General features: G+C 43.9%; 1 protein-coding gene across 1 annotated transcript in view; it reads left to right on the forward strand.

Moving 5' to 3' along the window:
- Positions 1-9411: 9411 nt before the first annotated feature.
- PHYHIP (phytanoyl-CoA 2-hydroxylase interacting protein) overlaps positions 9412-14951 on the forward strand; it is a 41265-nt gene continuing 35725 nt past the window's right edge. Inside the window, exon 1 of the mRNA XM_056860920.1 lies at positions 9412-9547. The gene's annotated coding sequence lies outside the window, so the exon portion shown is untranslated. The remainder of the gene's footprint in view (positions 9548-14951) is intronic.

Raw genomic sequence — 14951 nt, forward strand, 5'->3', positions numbered from 1 at the left:
GCAGGTGGGAGTACACGGGTGGGCAAGAAAGGGGGGCCTAGTAGTGGGCACAGGGGGGCCCTGAGCACTTTTTGTCCTGGGGCCCCCCCCCCAAAACCTGGAACCAGACCTAGCTCCAGCAAAGTGCTTTGAATATTGCAAAGCACTCTATAAATGCTAAAATTAGCATTATTATCAAGTAGTAAGAATAGCGATGGGGACAGATGGGGGTGGCATTTTTTAATGATTCCCCATCTAAATACTGTGCATAAAACAAACTAGCCCGTCAAGGAAAAGGGCTTGGGTTCAAAGTGCATTGAGATTTTTGTTTTCTGGAGAGAAGCATTCAAACATACATCCCATCACCAATTTAGGGCAGTCTAGGAAATGCATTAGGAGTCCCGTGGCACAGAGTGGTAAGCTGCAGTACTGCAGTCCAAGCTCTGCTCACAACCTGAGTTCGATCTCGACAGAAGTCGGTTTCAGGTAGCTGGCTCAAGGTTGACTCACCCTTCCATCCTTCTGAAGTACCCAGCTTGCTGGGGGTAAAATGAGTACCCAGCTTGCTAGGGGTAAAGGGAAGATATACTGGGGAAGGCACTGGCAAACCACCCAATAAACAAAGTCTGCCTAGTAAACATCAGAATGTGACGTCACCCCATAGGTCAGGAATGACCCGGTGCTTGCACAGGGGACCTTTACCTTTAGGAAATGCATTACCACTGGTTCTGTAGGCATATAAATTTATTTTTGATTTGATTTTATATATTTTTAAATTTTATTAAGAGAAAATGAGAATATAACAATAAAAGAAAATGGAAATATAACTACTAAAATACTCATAATACAAATTCTTGATGATTTGATTTGATTTTTATCCTGCCCCTGCCACAGCAGTGCTCAGGGTGGCTAACAACATACAGCATTCAAATCCAATGAATATATAAATACATAAAACTAACAGGCAGAGTTTGGGGAGGGGAGGGACTTCATTGCCGTAGAGTCCAATTGCCAAAGCAGCCATTTTGTCCAGGTGAACTGATCTCTATCAGCTGGAGATCAGTTGTAATAGCAGGAGATCTCCAGCTAGTATCTGGAGGCTGGAGAAAGAAGGAACCTATGCTGAAAATAGTGGTAACTGTACAAAGAGGCAGCACGTGGCTCAAAATAATAAACATCAATATCAAAAAACAATTGTCTTTGTCTTACTGTCAAATGTATTGAAAATAGACCACCAAAACAAATGAAAAGTGTGTCAAAAAACACACACAATAGCCTCGCAGGGACTTTCAAGGAAACATGCAAATAGTTGAGCTACACCACAAAAGTGCAATCTGCAGGGAAGGGAAGCTATATAAAATTCTTGGGACTTGTATAGTCTGCCTAGTAAATGCCGTGATGTGACGTCACCCCATGGGTCGGTAATGACCCAGAGCTTGCACAGGGAACTATCTTTACCTTTAATGAACTTTTCACATATATAGTTTTCCAATTACCTTATGCAAGGTGATAAAGAGCTCAGAAAGTCTTATCAAACTCCCTAGCAAACAGACTGTCTGCTGCCAACCTCCATTCCCGACTCTGACACTTCTGGGCTAAACCAACCAGTTCTGGGGAGCTACATGAGCAGCTATCCTATTGACTTCGTTTGTTCCCGAATAAGTGGTTTGAGGATACTGGTTTTAATTTAGGGAAAAATTGAGACTGAAGTCCAACCCTATACATAGTTTCTTCAGAGTAAGGGCCACTGAACACAATGGGACTTCTGAATAAACATGTGCCATAAATGACATTATAACAGAACCCTTCCGTGGCATGAATGGACAGTATTGCATAGATACAAACACAGTCTCTTACAGCCACTAGCACATGCTTTTACTTATGTGTGATTACAGGACAACCCAATTTCTGAGGGTGCCATTCAGCGACAGAGAAGGCCAAGGCCCAGGGCAAGTAAACTACAGCTTGACAGAGTCAAACAGTGGTGTTCTAGCTGTCAGCTTGGAAAAGAAAGAGGTATCAGTTGCAGTATTTCTCTTAAATGGCTGCCTGCCTGTCAGCTGGGTAAAGGGTTTAATTGGCTTTACATCAGCCATCCATGTACTTCAGAAGAGATCTGTTAATGAAACTGCTCTAGAGTAAGCAGGATGTAGACTTCAGCCTAAAGTCCATAAGCTACAAAACAAGCTTGTAGAGTGGTGGTATGCATGGCTGCACAACAGAATACGACACAGTGGAGGCGGAGGGGAGGGAACCTGCAATCTCATCTGTCTTTCCAGCTGTTCAGGTAATTGAGAAGGTGAAATTGCTCAACTGTGAGGGAAAGAAACACAGCAGATTTAATTTACCTCTCTGTGACTGGGCAGACTCCATAACAGCAGTGCTTTTGTTGCTATGGAAGGGTGAGGAAAAAAGGTAACCCCTCCATATCCCTTATGAGAGAAGGGTTAATTTATGAACATATGCACTTGCTCGAAGGTTTGGAACCTATTTTTAATTACTGGGCTCAGTTCTAGATAATGTGAACTAATATCAAAGAAAAAAAGGTCTCTGAATATCTGCAGAATGCCTTTCCTGTCACCTGGGAAACTGCAACCACCCACCACCTATTTGGTATTAGGAGTCATAATATAACTTCCAGACAAGATTGTGGTTGTCAGTACCACTTTTTTTTGGGGGGAGGGAGGATTACCCACTAGGAACAAGATGGAACAAATGAAAAATGGAGGGTTCTCTGCAATAGGCTAGTGGCATTCATGTGGTGGTCACTGCCTGTATTCTGGTCATCTGACATGACCAAGAACTTTGGAACTGCCGAATGTCCAGACTGAGATTCAGCTTCTCAAAAAGCCCTGAAGAGGACACAGATACAATAAAATATACAAATGCACAGAGGCTTGTACCGGTTGCTTTCACTGCATGGAATTCAAAACAAAACAACAGTGTACCTTCTCAGCTGTACAGTTACAAGAGTTATATGTTTAGGGCCATTCGCCCCACTGCCACCCTGAATTCTAGAAGCATGACCATTTGACATCTCCAGAAGTGCCTACAGTAAGAGGCTGCCCTGTGTTTAATACAGATGTTTGTTTAAAAGACCCCACCATTCATTCGGTTGATGTAGAAGATGACAAAAGGCCAAACTACATGAGACACTGGAGAGCTGATATAAGATGTGTGATTGAGCTTCCAAAAGTAACTGTGGAGAAGCCTGTGTAGATTGGGGTCATGGCATCAGTGAAGGGGAGGTTAACACTTCCATCCTGCACTGTTTTACCAGTCAGAAATCCCATCTTTTTGCTCTACACAAAGAACCCAGGAAAAGGATTTTTCATTGGCAAACTCTGTGTGTGTGTGTGTGTGTGTGTGTGCAAACCTCCCCCACCCCCAGCTCCACTGGCCATTTCCCCATAGGTTATCTGCTCTGAGTTCAATGCTGTTGGCAAGAGCCCCCCCCCCGCTTCCCCACAGTGTGGTGCATTCTTGCACTTCTAGGGGTTTCCCCAGCTTTTCTCGGATCTTTCTCCAACCTGCTTTGCTGTGAAGTTTTGGGAAGGATCGTAGTAAAACCTGGATGGCTGCTGTGTGGGTGGAAAAGTTTGGATTTTCACACCCATGTGGCAGCCATTTCCCCTAACACTGTCCTTGCAATGGCCATTACCTTCCCTGTTATGTTTTTTTAAATTGGCAACTGAATATCATATCAATATAATGTTATGAAGTGTAACAGGTTATCTGAATTCCCAGCTTTCATAAAAAAAAAGAGTAGCCCCTTCTGTTGCAGAGATATAAGGGGAAAGGCATATCTCTGCAATGGAAAGGGCTAGAGATTTACAGTTTAAAAAATGAATGCTGAGAATTCATAGATCCTGTCACATAAATTATTATAATGTTATATTGGTATAATTATATTGGATTGTCAATTTTTTTAAAAAATGAAAAAGCTCCAGTGGCCCAGGGATGGCCCCTGCTGGGAATGGAAGCCCTGCTGCCATTGTGTCAGCAGCCACACCAGCAACAGGGAAAGAACACAAACTTGTCCTCCTGTGGAAAGCCCCACTGTCTCTATTCATATCATGCATTTTACAACTAACAATGCAACCCCAAACAGAATCACTCCTTTCTAAAGCAGCTGATTACAGTGGAGTTAGAATCGTGTAACTCTGTTTAGGATTTTATTACAAATTACACACTTGGGGATCTGGTCGTGGATCCTCAGTATCACATGTGGTAGCAACAGTGAATGAAAATCCACAGAACCATCAAACTAAACCAAAAAGAACTAAAAGCAGCAGAACTAGCAAGCAACAGATTGACAGCAACAAGTCTGCAGCATGTTAAAAGCAATCAGCATCTACTTATCTATTATTCTGCCTCTGAACGTGAAAACTGCATTACGTTGTCATGGCTTAAAGTTATTACAGGCCTAGCCTCCATTCACTTGAATTCAATTTGTCAAATCTTGTGAAAGGCTATGTAAACTAGCAGCCATTGCTACGTCACTAACTCACTCTCTTCTGTTTTGGAACTAATGTCTTCCTGGACATTCCCAGTCACCAAATGCTCAGAAGCTTTTTCTTGCCCACTAGAAAGCAGGGGAAGGATAAGCCATGAATAAATTTCTGACCTGGCTATTTTAAATATACTGTTACCTACTGCAGAAATATTTGCGCTGCCTTTCTATTGCTAAAGCCCTCAGCAAGAAACTACCTAGTGCTGTTAATTAGAATGCTTTTAATACTAATTTAGAACTGGGAATGATTAGAGTTAGCATCACACTATGTAGCCATCTGATTATAGAGAACAAACAGAAACATGGAATTCAGTTGTGAGAGCTGCCTTCTAACCCTGTCTATTTCTGGTCTAATGTTCCCAAATATTATGACAATGGCATGTATCCTACCACGCCACTGAGCAAAGTTTAAAGCCTTCCTCTGGCTTCAATGGCTCTTCCTCCAATATAAGAGCCACTTAAGCTGGAAGAAGACCTTACATGAAATCCTATAACTGGAGATCCTGAGATCCTTTAATTGGAGATAACAATAACTGAATCTGGCATCATCAGTATGCAAGACATAATACATCAGCTTTTATTTCATAGATCTCAGCCCCAGAAATGTCCACAATCTCTGAAATTCCAAAACATATGCTGAAAATCCTGAATGCTTGTGCAGCTGAGTTCATACATTAGGCCAGACATGCAAATATTCTATTTCTGTGACTGGGAAAAAAGCTGTTCTATGTAACCTGTAAATCAGCTCTTGTACAGAACTGAGTCATATACATGGATTATGTATTTCTAGCTCTTGGGTTTTTGAAGCGTGGGGTGGGATTCTTCCCTGGAGGCAGAAGCAGTTGCCAGGGGAAATGCAAACTGTTCCCAAAGTACCCCAAGCCAATGTTCGTATACATCTTGAATATAAGGTTCTCTGTGCAGTTTTTACAGTCAGTGTAACAAGGGGCAAATGCTTTCCAAAGGAGTAGTCATATCAGTCCTGTAATGGCTATGGCCAGGAATTAGGATTGCCAGCCTCCAGGGACTAGCTGGAGATCTCCTGCTATTACAACTGATCTCCAGCTGACAGAGATCAGTTCACCTGGAGAAAATAGCCGCTTTGGCAATTGGACTCTATGGCATTGAAGTCCCTCCCCTCCCCAAACCCCACCCTCCTCAGGCTGCACCCCCAAAACCTCCCACTGGAGGCAAAGTGGGACCTGCAACCCTATAGGAGGCCTTAGCCACTGCCAGCCTCCTTCTCTGGGCTGTTCCCACCTGTCCTCCTCAGGCTCCGCCCCCAAAAACCTCCCGCCAGTGGTGAAGAGGGACCTGGCAACCCTACCAGGAATACAGGAAGCAGTTGCAGGTCTTGACCAAAAAGATCATGGAGGATGCTTCTGTAAGCCAGAAACAAGGCTGGCCCCGTCTCTCAGATAAACATTGAGGAATTGGGGAGGGGGGAGGGAAGGGACACCAATGCAGAGTCCAGAAAGAGAAGAAAAACACAGGTGCAGTGGGAAAATAGACATTTCATTCATATCTGCAGATCCCTATGCTGCTTCACCAGGAGATCTAGATAAAAACAAAATTAAATGGATATGATAAAAGCAAGAATCTTTTTAGTCCTGTCCTGAAAACCTCCAGACTAACAAAGACTACAGTCAACAATAGCCATGCAGATTAGTTTTGGATTTCACACATTAACAGATCACTTCAGGATACAATGGTTCCATATTGACATACCACACTCTCATTAGCACATTATCTTGATACTTACAGGACAATGATTAGCACATTACCTTTGATACTTTTTGCAGGACAATGATTCAGCTCAAACCCAACCCCTTTCTGACTATATATTACTCTTCCTACACACTTGACACTGAGAGACACTGTCCTTCAGTGTTACTCCTCTGAAGATGCCTGCCACAGCTGCTGGCGAAACGTCAGGAAAGAAAATACCAAGACCACGGTTACACAGCCCGGATAACCTACAAGAACCAATAAACCAATGGGCTGAAGTACTTAATATTGACTTTAGAATATGCTGTAAGACCCATTTCACATGGCCTCAAAATGTCCCTGTAATTGGTCAAATTTCAAAATTTTCTTGGGGGCTTGAAGTGCTTGAACCCCCAGCTGTAAGGGCTCACTGAGATCACCAGAATCTATTCATAGCCTACATTTTGGCAGCTGGATCCTCAAATCCTTTGTTGGTGCACTGCTTAATAATTCTATAGCTCAGCCCTTAGGCTAGAGCCAATGAGAACCATAAAAAGACATCTCAATTCAGGCTGCATTAGTCTTGCTTGTGCATTTTTACACCAAAAGATCAGATTTTAACCTCTTTATCCTAACGTGCCCCTTCTGATGACCCCCTCCCTATTATTATAATTTATTAGTTAAATTTGTAGCTCACCCTCATTCCCGGTCAAAGCCGGGCTCAGGGTAGGTGTCATGATCCTAGGCCTCAAGTGCAGCCTACAGGCCCTAGGGAGGCCTATAGTAAAGTAGTTACCAGGCCTACATCTCCCAGGTACCAAGAGGATCTGGAGGAAAGGCTAGGGCTAATCAGAGGTAAGGGAGTGGTGCCTGGGGAGAAGGAATAAAATGCCTTGCCTGAAAAGGGAGGGGGTTCACTCCTAGGGAGCAGGGCTGGGGAGAGGCTGCTGCAGATGGAGGGATCCCTCATCCAGGAAGGGGTGAGTTAGCCTGAGGCCTAGTGCCAGGAGACGGCTAGGGACAGTAAAGATAGATGTGTTAGGGTTTTTATTTGTTTGATTGCCTGCCTTTACTGGTTTTGTCGTCTATTGTGGCTTGAGTTATCATTATTATTAGACCTTTTGAATAAACTGTTTTGTTACTCTGCCCTAGGTCCTCATGTCTCATTTGGTCACCTAGAAAGTATACCCTGTTACAAGAAGCAGCAGGCAGGGTGCTCTGGGCATTCTTGAGTTAGGCTCACACCAGAGTGGTGGCAGCTACTGAAGATCCCCATTCCTCTCTCTTACCTGACAGCAGGTAACAACAATCATAATAAAATCATATATAAAACTCATAAGTAATCAATAAAATTCATAAAACCATTCAATACAGTTAACAAGATGGTACTCATATAATTACAGGGCCATTGGAGGCTCGGCCAAGCAGCCAAATCCTCATATCAGAAGCCCCGAGGGAGAGGAGATGGAGGCCAGTAACGATGACAACCTGTGGTTGCCCTCAATTGTAGGCCTGGTGGAAAAGCTCTGTTTTACAGGCCCTGCAAAACTTCTGAAGCTCCCATAGGGCCCTGATGTTACTTGGAAGAACATTCCATCAGGCTGGGGCCAGGGCCTTGTTGGATGTTGCCCTATTGTTTCTGGTTGCAAAGGGGCCCCCATAACAGTTCAAGCTTTAGGGCCCCAAAAAGGTAGGTCCGCCACTGCACAGATGAACTTATGGAATTGCTTTCCATTGGTTTCCTTCCTTGCTCCTGCCTGCCATATTATACTCTGTTTCCTTAAGGATGCAAGTTTGGCATCTATGACTTGTGAACAATATTGGTGGGGTAAAGAAAGCAGAAGAAAGGCCACACATTCTACCCAATGCAGGTTTTTAATGCAAATGTCAGAGCAACTGCCTTTTCAGGCTAAACAACATGCCTTTGGATCTCCCCTTGTTCTGGCTAAATATACCCTTACTCTAAGAAGGCACGTGTAAGAAAACTGAGGCCGCTATCCAAGTTATAGGCGCATATCTTCACTGACTTCAGCCGGTTTAAGATATAACTCTGTGCTGGGTTATAGACTATATTCTAAACACCAACCTGTTCAAGACTGTGCTGTAGAAGACATTTTGAAAATCAAAGGTACATTAGATGATTTTTGGCGTAAATGGCAACCTTTCTATGATAAATATGCATGATGTCTGAAACTAGTTAATTGTATTTAATAGGGCAACTAGATTTAACCAGAAATTTAAAAACTAAAAGAACATAAATCACCAGTGTAAATACTTGTGTAGGTTTATGTAATGATTACCAGACAGTGTACTATTGGGTGCACAACAGATTAATTTGTCTATGAGATATGTAAAGTTTTTATTGACTGACTTTGGATATTGAAATATAATCATTTCCCTTTCTCCTTTCCCCAGCTCCCCTTTTATTTCTGTACCCTAAAAACTCATCAATAAAAATATAAAAAGAAAATCGACGGTGCATTTCTATTGACAGGGTTTTTAAAATCAGTGTGCCAAACCGAATTCAGAACGAGATTCCCTCTTCTATCCAGAAATAGCTCCTGGCCCCCAGGTGCGAAAAGACGCTGTTTCGTTGGGTTGCGAGTCTAACCAAGGAAGAGGCACACGCAGTTAATCCAGATCCCAAACAGCTCACTGCTCGGCCAGGAAAGAAGCCAGGAGAAGCCCCCCCAGGAAGGCTGCAGATCAGCTGCAAGCAGCCAGATCTGTCTCCTCCCCGGGACTTCTCAAGCACCTTCTAATGACTTTCGCCTAAGCCCTCTCCAAAGGCGCGCGTTCATTGGGCGGCCGCGGAGACCCGCACTGCTCCGTCCGCTCCCGGCCCATTCCAGCCACCAGGGGCATCGCGGCCGCAGGATGCGGGACAGCCCCGCACAGCGACAACGTGCTGCTGTTTGCGCATCACCTGACGCTTTGCAGTCTCTGAACCGATTGGCTGGGAGGAACCGGCTTCTTTCCCCCCCCCCCTTTGCATGCTGCTCCGGTTTTGTTTTTTTCCACCCTTCCTCTCCCTCCTCTTTTGGGTGGCTGCTGTTTTGCAGCGTTCACAAGAGCCAGAGGCAGAAAAGCAGCGACGGCCCATCAAGCGACGGGGTTGGTTGTGTGTTGTTCGAGGGTGGCTATTTAATTTATTTGTTGGGCATGGGAAGCAGCTGCAGGATCTAGCTGGAGAGACGGCTTCTGCAGCCAAGTTTCTGCTCTCGGGACGCGCGCGGCTTGGCAAGCGCTCCTCGCCCGGCTCTCGCCTGCTCCTGAACCGAGGCGCGCTCCCAACGCAACCGCAACCACGTTAACTTCACAGAGGTCCGGGGTCTCCTGCGGAGCCAGGTAAGGCGAGGTGTTCTGGCGAGTTCAAATAAAATTAGACCTGGGAGCCAAATATTTTATTCTTTGTATCGGGGGTGGCTGGTGGCGCCTACACCAGATCAAAAGGCCTCTGCCCCAAGGAGGTTACAATCTAAATTTCATCCAGGATAGGAGACAGAGATGGGAAGCGAGGAAGGCCGGGCTCAACTACGGCTTTAAGTTCTCAACTGGCTTCTTTATCTCGTCGTCAATATCTTCTGACAGGACAAATTCCCTTATCCCTTCAGCCGCTTCAGCCTTACAGCCGTTTCTTTTAGGAACGGTGTTATATTAGAGGACCAAGGATGATGCCTCAATTACCTGGATTAGACCAAAAAAAACCAGAACAAAAACACAGGAGTTTTGTGACACCGTAAAGATGAAGAAAATAGATTAAGAAAATTTTATTCTAGAATAAACTTTTGTGGGCTAAACTGAATCCCCTCAATGCGTCCAAAGAAGTGGGCTACCGAAGTCCACAAAACCTTACACTGGAATGAAAACCTTGTTAAGTCTTTATAGTGCAGCAAGACTCCTGTTTATTTTTAATTTTTTGGCTGAAATAACCCTCCTGATTAGAAAAACAAGCAATTTTCTTATTTGCAAAATACGTTTGGAGGGGAAGCACTTCTTTAGGATCTGTAACAGATTTGGGCGGGAGGAGGATGGTTTGTGGGGGGGGCAGTGCTGTAGGAGCCGGGCTTTGCTGCAGCACAGAGATTCCAAAACAGACACCGTAGGACTGGCAGAAGGAATCCAGTCCGAATATAGAGCTAGATGGGTAGGACAGAGATTCTGTGAAGTGATTCCTCCTCATTTTGGAATCTGCTTAATGAAGGTAACTGTACCGGTCAGGCTAAATTCCATTGACCACAAGGTAATGAATGACCTTCCTGTCTTCCTGCCATTCCTCTGAACAGAAAAACGACAAGAACTTAGACTGGGCTCTTGCAAGAGCGGCAGAAAACATGTCGCAAGGATCCTGAGAAAGCTGAGGGATTTGCAAAGAGAGAGAGAGAGAGAGACGGGGGTAGAGTGTGTGGGGGCATTCTTGATGTCTGAGTGGGATGGCACATGTATATATGTATGAATGGGTGGCTGCATGACTTTGTGCGTGTGTTTGAGAGATTTGGTTAACAGAGACGGTGTATGTATGCAGACAGAATTTTGGTAGGAGCTAACTCATGGGGTTATGCGTATGCACATATCTGTGGCTGGTGACAAATTGGCAAGAGCATGAATATGCCCAGATGTATCTAAACAAAGTGTGTGTCATGGGGATCGCAAATTCTTCTGTGTACAGTCATGAGGTATGCCTTGTGGAACAAGAGTGTGTCCAGGGAAGGGTTGTTATATAAAGGCAGTTTCCCTATGATTGAAGGTGTATACATTAACTGGGACCTGATACCTGTATTAATTTATTTGAATTGTTATCCTGTCTTATGCTAACAGTCTGGTCTGGTTATAAACATATATAGAAGACAACAAGCCTCCCCAAAACATAAAACTGCATACCTAAGTGATCATATTTCTACTTGCCTACACTGGTGTTTGTTTACTATTTGGGTTGGCACTGATGTACATGCCCAAGTATGCCTGTGAACTGCAAGTACTGTGTCGAGATCTCCTAAGTGCCCATAACCATGAGGAGGTACATGCACGGCTGTGGGGAGAAGTAGCTGTGATTGTGCATAATATCTATGGTATGCCCTTTCAAATGAGTGATTGTGAGTGGGTGTGAAAGCGTGGCCATGTATAGCTCTGGAGATTTACATGAGCATTCATGAGGTTGCGTGTACATACTTGACTTATCTCAGGTAGGTGCCTGGGTGTGTGTGTGCAAAGTTCTGAAGGGGTGTGGGTATATTCTTTTGGCTTCAGGGGATTCAAGTGTGCATGGAACACATACATTTCATAACATAAAGGCGTATTTTTTTTAATAGAGTCGGCACAGGAGTGAAGTGCTAGTGGGGTCTCCATCTAAAATTTCAAGGTGGGGAATTAACTGTGCCCCAGGCTTCACTTCTGAATGCAAAAAGAAAAGACAGCAGTCTATTTTAAGGAATTTGATATAGTTACTTCTTATTTTGACCATAATGCTTGTAATGGTACCAAAACCCAACCAGTTTCCCCAGGCATGTGATGCAGCAACTTTTCTAAAGCTAAGCTGGTTCTGGCATTTGTCAGTGCCTGGATGGGCGACTGCCTGGGAATCCTGCATATGCTGCCTGAAGTGCAGGGTATAAAGGCAAGAAATATACATGTGTGTGTGTGTGTTAAGTGCCGTCAAGTCACTTCCAACTCATGTTGACCCTATGAATCAAAGTCCTACAAAATGTCCTATCTTTGACAGCCTTGCTCAGATTTTGCAAATTCAGGGCCGTGGCTTTCTTTATTGAATCAATCTATCTCTTGTTGGGTCTTCCTCTTTTCCTGCTGCTCTCAACTTTTCCTAGCATGATTGTTGTTTCCAGTGACACTTGTCTTCTCATAATGTGAACAATATACATGTAATGTTTACTTAAGAACAATTATAGCCTAATTGGTTCTTGTAGGTTATCCAGGCTGTGTGACCGTGGTCTTGGTTATAGCCTAACTTTTCAATGAACAAAAATCAATTTCAATGAACAAAATCAGCCATTAAGATGGCTAACACTGTAAATCAATAAAACACCAACATAAAAAGTAAGGATTTAGCAGCATAAGGACAAAACATCAGTAACAAAAAAGAGGCTCAAAATATCCCCAAAGCTCCATTCAATATCGATAAAGAAAAATTAATCGAAGTCCACCAATAGAACAGCCCATAAACAACTAATAAAACAGCACTGGAGGGATCAAACCAACAGGTTTCAGCAGTTCCTAGAGTGGAGGGGGCATGATTAACTTCCTAGAGTAGGGAGTCCCATAAACTGAGGACCATCCCTGAGAACATCTTGCTGAACATGGCAGCCAACCTAACATCCCTCACTGAGGGCACCCAGAGCAGCTCTTAAATGATGGGTAGGTTGATATGGACAGAGAAGGTATTTCAAGGAACTTGGTCTCAACCTCAAGGTTTATGCCAGCACTTGCTGAGAAGTAAGTAGGCAACGTGTAATAATGATCACTGTGGTGAATAGCAGTCAGGACCCTAGCTGCTGTGTTTTGGATTAAACTATCTTCAAAGACAACAGAGCATGTTACAGTAATCTAATCTCCATCCCCTGTTGAGGAATATAGCCTGAAACATCTAGCATCCCTAAACATTGGATTTGGGCAACAGATGCACGTAAGAAGCTGTTTTACATTGAAACAGACCCACGATCTCTTATCAAGATCACTATTATCTGCTCTGACTGGTAGCAGCTCTCTGAGGTCTCAGACTGAGGATGTTCATCTCACCTACGACCTGATCCTTTTAACCTGGAGATGTCAGGGATTGAACCTGGGACCTTCTGCAAGCAAAACAGATGCTCTACCATTGAGCCACAGCCCCTCTGTCCAGGTTCAAATCTCTGATCAATCACAATACCTCACTTTCTTCAACAGATCATTCCCTTTTATCATAGCCTGTTTCACAGCTTGGTTTCTCAGGTTTAAGCTACCATTTTGTGCAGTGAAATGAGAAATTAAAAGGCATTCATTTGTGAAAATGCATCCACAAACATGTGTGCCAAAGCATGTCTGTCTCCCTGACTCCCACATGCAGCTGAGGCTAAGCACATGGAACAGAAATTCTCACACATCCCCCCCGTTTATTGTTGCCTTTATCTCCCTCCTGGCCCCTCCCTTTGTTGTCTCCCTTATTTAGGGTTGCCAACCTCCAGGTACTAGCTGGCGATCGCCTGCTATTACAATGATCTCCAGCCGATAGAGATCAGTTCACCTGGAGAAAATGGCTGCTTGGGCAATTGAACTCTATGGTATTGAAGTCCCTCCCCTCCTCAACCCCTGCCCTCCTCAGGCTCTGCCCCAAAACCTCCCACTGGTGGCAAAGAGGGACCTGGCAACCCTACCCTTATGCCAGATTTCATATAGTGGGCTTCAAAAAGCAAGACCTTGATCTCTGTAAAACACCATGTGATTTTAAGTAATATCAGTAATAAATACCAGGCGGATATTTGTACATGGCTAGGGTTGCCAACTGCCAGGTAGTGGAGGAGAAAATAGACACCACTGTACTAGTATCGGGAGATTAGGAAGTCAGTACAGGAGCGAAAAACACATATAGGTGCAAAGACTGTTTATATGCTACTGTGTCTAATATAATACGCACTCATAAATACACAAGGTGAACAACACATACAATCATATCAAGCACAAACATACAAAACCATCTCAGGGATGGTGGTAACAAGGAACAGTTCAATTCAAAAGTGCAATGTCTCTCAAAGTATACACATCAATCTTCTGTATTTTGTATACATCTCATGCAGGTAAGTGAGCAGATATAACAGATACTTAATATTCAGGGAGGAATAACTTCATGGAGGATACGGCCGTTTCAAATTCTTTGCAATTGAATTCTTCATCAGTCCTTTGAGCATGTTCCTACATTTGTGAATGAGCCATGGCTACATTTGTGAATGTTACCCTTCGTGGGAACTAACCTGTATCCAGCAATTTGAAATTCATTATTATTACTATTAAGATGTGCAATATAAGAGGAACTTGCTCGAAGGACTGATGAAGAATTCAGTTGCAAAGAATTTGAAACGACCGTATCCTCCATGAAGTTATTCCTCCCTGAATATTAAGTATCTGTTATATCTGCTCACTTACCTGCATGAGATGTATACAAAATACAGAAGATTGATGTGTATACTTTGAGAGACATTGCACTTTTGAATTGAACTGTTCCTTGTTACCACCATCCCTGAGATGGTTTTGTATGTTTGTGCTTGATATGATTGTATGTGTTGTTCACCTTGTATATTTATGAGTGCATATTATATTAGACACAGTAGCATATAAACAGTCTTTGCACCTATATGTGTTTTTCGCTCCTGTACTAACTGCCAGGTAGTAGCAGGAGATCTCCTGCTAATTCAACTGATCTCCAGCCGATAGAGATCAGTTCACCTGGAGAAAATGGCCGCTTTGGCAATTGAACTCTATGGCAGTGATGGAGAACCTTTTAGAGACCGAGTGCCCAAACTGCAACCCAAACCCACTTATTTATCGCAAAGTGCCAACCCGGCAATTTAACCTGAATACTGAGGTTTCCTCCGAGCTGGGCGGCGGGGAATCCAGGGAAGGGGGGGCTTTGAATGGCTCCGAGCCCTTCAGAGCCCGGCGGAAGAGTCCAGGGAAGGGGGGGGCTTTCAAGGGCTCCGCGCTGAGCCCTTCAAAGCCCCTGCGCGTGCCCACAGAGGGGGCTCAGCATGCCAAGTCCGGCACACGT

The sequence above is a fragment of the Euleptes europaea genome, chromosome 14 (genome assembly GCF_029931775.1).
Source record: "Euleptes europaea isolate rEulEur1 chromosome 14, rEulEur1.hap1, whole genome shotgun sequence".
NCBI classification, from domain to species: Eukaryota; Metazoa; Chordata; class Lepidosauria; order Squamata; family Sphaerodactylidae; genus Euleptes; species Euleptes europaea.